At 36.6% G+C, this 8399-nt stretch overlaps 1 protein-coding gene across 1 annotated transcript in view; it reads right to left on the reverse strand.

The window, feature by feature from the left end:
• The window catches only part of PNISR (PNN interacting serine and arginine rich protein), a 51564-nt gene extending 46322 nt beyond the window's left edge, over positions 1-5242 (reverse strand). The window contains exon 1 of the mRNA XM_051997443.1: positions 5145-5242. The gene's annotated coding sequence lies outside the window, so the exon portion shown is untranslated. The remainder of the gene's footprint in view (positions 1-5144) is intronic.
• Between the last annotated feature and the right edge of the window lie 3157 nt (positions 5243-8399).

Here is an 8399-nt window from a genome sequence, read left to right on the forward strand (position 1 = left end):
TATTGGATTATTTGCTTTCTAGGAGAGGGAGTAAGAAGGGAGGAAAAAAATTTGGAACACAAGGTTTTGCAAGGGTGAATGTTGAAAACTATCTTTGCATATATTTTCAAAATAAAAAGCTATTATTTAAAAAAAAAATCATGTCTGAAACACAAATCATTTTAGGCTCTCATTGAATGTCCAACATTAGTTCTCATGGCCAACTGGGCACAGTTTGGGACCATATTGGCTCAGAGTAAATGTAAATAACAATTGTTTATATTTTGGCCAGAAATGCATAAGGTCTTCTCCTCCCACAATGATTTTTTTTTTCTGACTAGGTAAAAGAAACCATTCTTTGCCTCATTTCTTACCTACCCTTAATCACTGATTGAACTTTGACTTAGACAAACTGAAACCTGGTAAAAATCTTAGCTTAAAAAGGCCAAGGTCTCTCATTGCATCTGTGGCTATCTCCAATTGTCTTGATCTGTATCTTACCACTAGTTCCAGATGGTCCTGGAAGAGAAAATGAGGTTGATGAGGGCACAGCCCTCCATCATTTAAATTCAACTCACTTGCTTTTCATAGCATCATTTCCCTGTAGTCATGTTCCTCCTTTCAGAATGAAGGACAAACAAAACAGAGTACATGAACTAGGATGAAATGAGTCTTAATCCCGCCTCAGGCATTTGCTTGTGACCTTGAGAAAGGAATCTAAACTCTTATACTCAATTTCCATATGTGCAAAATGGGGGATAATAATAGCACCTATCTCTTAAGAGTTGTGTTAAGGACCAAAAGAAATACTATAAATAAGGTGCTTTATAAACCTTAACACATCTAAATAATCGCTAGTGTATTATTGAAAGTAACTAGATGGCACAGTTGATAAAAGCCCTCTTTTGCCCTGCATCCTTTTCTTTTACCTTCTATCTGCTCTATCACTTTAAGTTTTCCACATTTTCTTTTTATCTATGGTTACATAGGTACTGCAATCATCTATTTTAGATTTTCCACAGTAGAGATTTAAAAGTACTAAGTTCCATTCAAAAATGAGGAGGTGGGGAGAAATCTGACACATTATATTTTCCTCAGAATCTGTTGGTTAACAAAATATGATCAAAAATTTAAAAGGCACTTCCCATAATTAGACAAGAAATATTATATTTAGACTTTTATATCTTTATTTCAACTGCTGTCAGTCTTTTTCAGCAGTAGAGTTGAAGAAAATGTTTTTAGTTTGGGTCTGCAGACCCCTTTGTAGCTCTGAATAAATTTCAGAGGATCCTTGAACTTAGGAGAGAAATTATTTATTTTCACTAACCTCTAAAAGACATTTAATATTTTTTCAATTATTTAAAACATTTTCCAAAATACTGTCAAGGAGGTCCATAATAATAAAGGTTCAGAAGCCCTGCCCTACAAGAAACAAGAATGATCTCTCCCAATTCAATTCCACCCTGACACAAGAGTAAACTACATTTAGCTGTCCATTCTTATCCCCCAATGGGGCAGGTTAAAAATATGGTTGGAAAAGAAACTAAAAGTGACTCTTAGTTCCCTTTTTTGTATTCCACTCAATGAAGAGAAAATGTAAAATCACAGTTTGGAAGAGATGAAAGGAGTTTTTTAGTTGTAGATCAGGGAAAGGTAGATAGCACACTGGACAGAGAATTCCAAAGATGAAGTCAGGAAAACCTGAGTTCAAATTCAATCTCAATTAGCTGTATGACCCTGTACAGATCACTCAATCTCTGTGTGCCTCAGTTTCTTTATTTGTAAAATGGGGAATAAAAAAAGTATCTCACAGGGTTATGGTGAGGATGAAATGAGTTAATACTTGTAAAGCATTTAGTACAGTATCTGGCATGTAGTAATCACTATATAAATGTTACTTGTTACTTTATTTCCAAACAAGTCAAAGGAATTCTAAGAGTCAATATCACCTATTCCTTTAAATGGTACCATTAGTAATGTTATTTTAAAAAATAATTTTTAACTAATTTTATTCTAAGCATTCTACAATTTTTTTTTTAAATGAAGGGTTCAATCACTAGTTTGTGAACCATTCATCTATATTATTCATCTTGCAAGTTACGCAGTTTTACTATATATTAAGGCAGTTTTTATAAAGTCATTTTTTATAAAGTTGTTTAAATTGCTCACACATTTATATAATTTTTCAAATTTCTTGCCTCCAACTAAATTAAACTTTTTGAGGATAAGACTCTCTGGTATATAAGGATATCATCTCTGGTATCATCCAGTACATTTAAAACAATACCTTAAATATATTAGAGACATCTAAAATCTGTCGATCTTCTATTACCAAATAAACACCTTCACTTCCATAGTACTATTTCAATAGACTTGTGATGGAGAGAGCCATCTGCATCCAGAGAGAGGAATATAGGGATTGAATATGGATCACAACTTAATATTTTCACCATTTTTGTTGTTGTTTGCTTGCTTGTTTTTTTCTTTCTCCTTTTTTTCCCTTCTGATTTGCTTATTCTTGGGAAAATATGTTTAAAAGAATTGCACTTTAACCTTTATTGGATCATTTGCTGTCTAAGGGAGGGAGAAAAATTTGGAACACAAGGTTTTTCAAGGGTAAATGTTGAAAACTATCTTTGCATGTATCTTGAAAAATAAGAAACTATTATTATAAAGTAAAAATTTCCATGGTACTGCTTTTTAAATATTTTTACACTGACTATACTTTGTCCAGAATCCCCTGTTGTGTTCCCAAAGGAGAGCTATCCTTTAAAATGAATAATTAGAGAGAATTTAATAAAATTCCAACCAAGCAAAATAATGGGACGTGTGTTTTCGAATGTGTTCTCTGGAACTATCTTAACAATTACATTCTAATGTTACTTTGTTTCCTTTACAAACTCACATTAAATATAATCAGCTTCAAAAGTAGAGAACCTTTTTCAGTCACTAAAATGATCTCATTTCATTTTCTCCTTAGGCTAGTTTTAATAGAGCATTATTTAGTTTGAGAATACTAAATTTACTGATTAAGTTATCTATCATTACCATTAACAAAATACATATAAAGGAAAATTTTAAATCTATACTTAGAGGAGAAAAAATTCTAATCAGATATTCCAACAGGGAACCTATCCATCCCTGTTAGACTAGTGTTTGCCTTCTCTTATGAAAAGGGAGTGAGACCAAGAAAAAGTTCCACATAAAAATAAACAACTCTTCAGACACACAAGAAGTAAGAAGTTCAAGTACACAGTAATGTAGAGGCATGCGATGCCCAATTTTAGTCCTGGCTCTATCACTTACTGGCTATGGAATTTTGTGAGTCTCAGCCTTTCTAAACCTTAGTTTCATTACCTGTAATAAGACTTGCTCTATTCTTATAGGGCTATTGTTATAATCAATTAAATAAAAGTATAACACCTAGTAACAATAGGTTAATATGAGTTATCAACTAAAATTAAAATCTTAGTTCTACCATTAAATTTCTAAAAGCTAGATTTTTAAAAGAAACTTCATCTAGTCTCTTTTACAGGAAAGAAAACGGAGGCCCAAGAATATTAAATGTCTTCTTTTCAAGATCGTACAAGTAGCCTGTACTTTAGAGAGGATTTAAATTTATATTCCGGTTTCCAATGGTCTTTCCATTGTATTGTCTAATAATATTCTGAAATTAAGTGTAATGCTTCTCACATTAAACTTTCCCCCAAAAAATGCCCCCAATACACAATTTCTTTAAAGGGTGCCATTTCATAGAAAAATTTGATTAAATAACTATTTTAACAAAATACAAAAAAAATTCTAATCCTATGTTAATTTGTCCTTAACAAAGGAATGATTCATTTGCCCTTTTCATTTGTCTAGTAAACAAATGAGTAATAGTAGCTTGAAATGTAGTGACAAATTTAAAGTTTCAGAACATTTTAACTAAATTTGTACTTAACTGTTAACAGTGACGAATATATAGCAACTAGAAACGACAAATAAAAAAGTGAAGATAGAAGATAGAGCTTCAAGAACTTTTAGTTGCAGTTTATTTCTTAAAGCATGATTATATATAATCTCCTTCCTCGATAAACTCCACAATTTATTATTCTAAAGCTGTTTTTTTGCTTCCAAAGTAGTGCACTAGCTAGTTTATTGGATCTGGATCATTAGTGTGAACGTAAGCACTTCACTTAGCTTCTTACTCTTAGTTTATGTATCTATAAAGTGCGAAAAACAACAGCAGCTATCAGGGATATTCTGATAAAATGAGATAATTGTAAAGTACCATGCAAACCAACTTTAAAATGCTATATAAATACTAGCCTTTAGTACTACATAGAGAATGCTCTATGCTTGGTTAAAAAGATTTGTGTATGGACTGTGAGGAAGGGTTTTTGGGGAGAAGGGAACAAGTTAATGTAATAAACATTTTTATTAGAATGCCAAGAAGCAAGTGTCAATTTACACAATAAGTTGGTCACCATGTACTGAAAAGTCTGGGAGAGCGGAGTTACTGGAAAAAAACAAAAACAACACAGAACAAAGGGAACAACATTACATGAAAGCTCCTGACATCTAAAAACTTACAGTGTAAGAGTGAAGAGTGTATAAAAACTCACAAAACACAAATAATACCGTAAAAACTCATAAAACCGTGAGACTTGATTACAATCGAGCGTTTCTCCAGAGTGCTGGACGGGTATCTCTTAACGGTACCTGGCCACTAAGAACTGCAAAAGGCGCTCCAGGCTCTTACAGTATGCACATGCGTGTACGCGGCCGCCGTGTCTTCTCTTCCCGCCCACCCCCACCCCCATCCAGTCCTCTTCACTAGGGTGTTACCAGCACGCACGCGCAGTGTTCAACGGACAGCCCGGAACCTGACAATTATCCTCCTCTCATCTAAGGTACTTGCCCCGAGAGATGAAGTAGCATTTCTGACCGCGGGGATGCATCCGTGTCGCAGAGGGCGCTGCAGCTACGACTAGGCCTGACTACTACCACAGTCACCTCCTCCTGGGAGACGAGGGGGATGGGAAGAGAAGCACTTGGCGGCCGCCGCAGGCGACGTACACAACCAATCCGTTTTATAACTCCATACTGCCTGATCCACGCGGCCTATATTGGAAGGCAGCAGCTTAACGAGTCCCATCGTGTAACAGTTCTCTATCACTCACCCACTCTGGCTCCGGGACACCGTCACCGATGAGGTCCCTACAGCGTCTTCTCCACCCCCTTCACTCCTTCCACTTCTTCTCGAACAAGACAAGATGGCGCCAGAGCGCTGTCACCCGGAAGCAAATGTTGACAACATCCGGTCCGTCTCACAAGCCATGTTAAATATGCCGAGCACGAGGACACGTGACTTGCTCTCGGTTTGTCCGGTTGGCCACCTTGCTGGAAGCGAGTGTCCTGTCGCTCTGTTTTTCGTCATTTATATCGCCAGGTCGGAATGTCTGAGGACGTACTCTCTTCTTGATCTCGTCACCACGGCCTTTAATAGACGCTACATTTCATGCCCGCCTCTCTCCCATTTTTAGTGTAGGCAGTGAGGTGCTTTTATGCTTCCGAATCGGGGCGGGATGAGAGAAGTAGTTGCTATGGCAAGTTTCCTTCGGCAGAGGGAGCGGGAGGAAGCTGCTCCACTGCTGTGGAGGCCCGGCCTGCCCTTCCGGCAATAGTCTATATGGTTCTAGAACTATGGACAGCTGCTTGGGTCAAACATACCTCACAAGAGGGATTCCCAGGAAGTTCCGAGCAGAGAGGCTGAGAATTGGAGGGGAGACTCGTCCCCACATGGACTCAGCACGAGTTAACTTTCCTATAGGGCCACTCTGTGGCGCTGTCCTCCACTGACTCTTGGCCTTGGCGAAAAATTAACCCCCAAAGGATTAGCACCTAGGATTTTGGTTGCTTCTCGATGACCCTAGTTAACCCTAATTGGGTTGTCTAGGTCAACCTGAAGCAAGCTCAGCTCTGCCGCCACCTAGCGAGAGAGCCCCTTGAGAAAGGGGAAGCATCTAGCTCAACTGCAGTTCCTTTCTATCAGCTGGAGTTGGACCTTTTAAACGAAATGGGCTTTGTAATATTAATAAATGAGAATTGGTTTGACCATATAGTGCTTAAGTTTGAGCTACTTGGCTCCCTGTGCAGCGAGCATAAAGCAGTGGAGAGTGATGGAAAAAACTAGAGAATTGGATGTGAATTCTCTTACTTGTGTGATCTTGACCAAGTAACTTAACCTCTCTGAACCTTGGCTACTTTTTTGTAAAATAAGAGGGGCACTAGATAGCCTTTACAATCCTATCTCTAAATCTACAATCCCAAGTCTAGTTCGGTTCACTGCAAGGAGAAAAAGAGCCGCCTCTAGTGTATTTTGAATTTGTTCACAATATCTGGAATCCAAAAGAAAATTTTGGGGAAAATAATAAATATTTGAAAGGAAAAGAACTAAAAAATTAATTATTCCAGTTGGAGATGGTTTATATTCATTGGCAAGAATATCTATTTAATCTTTACATTATAATATACTTTTTGTACTCTGAAAAGTGAAACCCCTTCATCAAAATAGTTAAAAGAAGAAATGCCAAAACTTCCAAACTTAAATCTGAGTGATTTTTTTTCAATTCCTTCTTGTATTGAAGATATTCTATATGTAAGATTTTTTTAATTATGTGAAATGAAGAAAATAATCACTCAATGTGAAATGAATCATGAATTCTATTTTTGGAGATTCTCCTAAAGCATCAGGTAGAAACAAAGTTACAAGGCAATTAGGGGAGAGGGATGCTTGATAGCACATACCTACAATTTTTGTTATGGGAGAGGTTGAGGCTGGTGGACTGTTTGAGCTTGGGAATTCTAAACTATATTAGGACTAAAATAATCTTGATCTGCACTAAGTCCAGAATGATTTTAGTAACTTTCCAGAAGCAAGGGGACACTGAACTGCTTAAGGAGGAGCAAACTACCCCAGGTCAGAAGAGACATATCAAAACTATTGATCAGTTGTGGGATTGGGCTTGTGAGCAGCCAATGCACTTCCAGTAAAATAGGGAGACAATCTCAAAAGAAGAAAAAAAAAAACAATTATAGTACAATTATGATTTTGTACATTTTAAACCTTAAATTGAGCTGAGAAGAGCCTATGCCAAAAAGTAGGGCTCCTGTTGTGACAATTTCCTACACTACTGGCAGCAAGAGCAACCATTATCCATAGTGATTAGGCTAATCCTCAGAGCAGCCCTCCTACTTTTATTCTACTATAACAGCACATGTGTTAGAGTAGTAGGAAAATAAGACTTCACTAGGGCCAAATTACGGAAGATCAATAGGTTGAAAAATTTGAATCTTACTCAGCATGGGGGAAATTACAAAAAAATTAGGGGGGGAAATAGGAAGATTATTAGAATACAAGCTATGCTTTAGGATAATTAATCTGTTAACTGTGTAGGATAGATTGGAGAGAGGAAAAAAACTAGAGATAGGAATGCCAATGAATAAACTATTGCAGTAGTAGTAAAGAGGAAATGAGAGAAAGTTAATGTTATTTTAAAAAAATAAGATCAGGTGCCTTCAAAATGTCAAAAGAGGAAAAATATCAAAATAAATGCAAAATACATTTCAACATTTAGCCTTGCAAAACCCTGTGTTCCCAAGTTTTTTTCTCCCCATACCTCCCTCCCCTAAACAGCAAGTAAAGCAATATATGTTAAACATGTGCAATTTATAAAAAGGGAAAGCTTTACCAAATAAGGGCAGGCAATTTAACTGGGCTAAGATCTAGGAGAGTCAAAAGTCATAGAATCATATACATCTGATGTGCTATCCAGTATAATCTCATTTTATAGATGAGGAAATTCAGAACCAGGGAAGTCAAGGGATTTGCCGAAAGCAACAAAAGTAATAAATGCTATAGTTTTTGAACACAGGTCCTTTGCTTTCTCAATCAGTGCCTTTTACTATACTATGCTACATTCTTGAAATAAAAAAATACTCATTTTCCAGATTAAAAAAATTGAGGTCCTGAAAAGTTATGTCTTGCCTGAGTTACTAAGTAAGTTAAGAGAGACAGAATTTTTAATCAGGCCTCTGATTCTAAAATCCAGTGCTTTTTTCTGTTGAACCACATGCCTCTGCTACCATATCTCCTTTTTCCAAATCATAAAGACTTGGAGAGCTAGAATGTGTATAGACATATATTTGTCAGAGCTACTAGGTTTTTACTTGCCTTTAAGGGACCTCTGCTGTAGATTTAAGCATGAACAAAGAGACAATAATTGTAAGGTCTAACCATTTCACCCCCTACTAAGTAAACCCCAGTGGCTCCTTTTCTCCAAGAGCAAATACAAACCCCTCAATTTGGCTTTCAAAAACCTTCATGACCTAGTCTCCTAATTTTCTCCCTATCCTATTATTATTCACAGCCAGAT

This window comes from Antechinus flavipes, chromosome 4, assembly GCF_016432865.1.
Source record: "Antechinus flavipes isolate AdamAnt ecotype Samford, QLD, Australia chromosome 4, AdamAnt_v2, whole genome shotgun sequence".
NCBI classification, from domain to species: domain Eukaryota; kingdom Metazoa; phylum Chordata; class Mammalia; order Dasyuromorphia; family Dasyuridae; genus Antechinus; species Antechinus flavipes.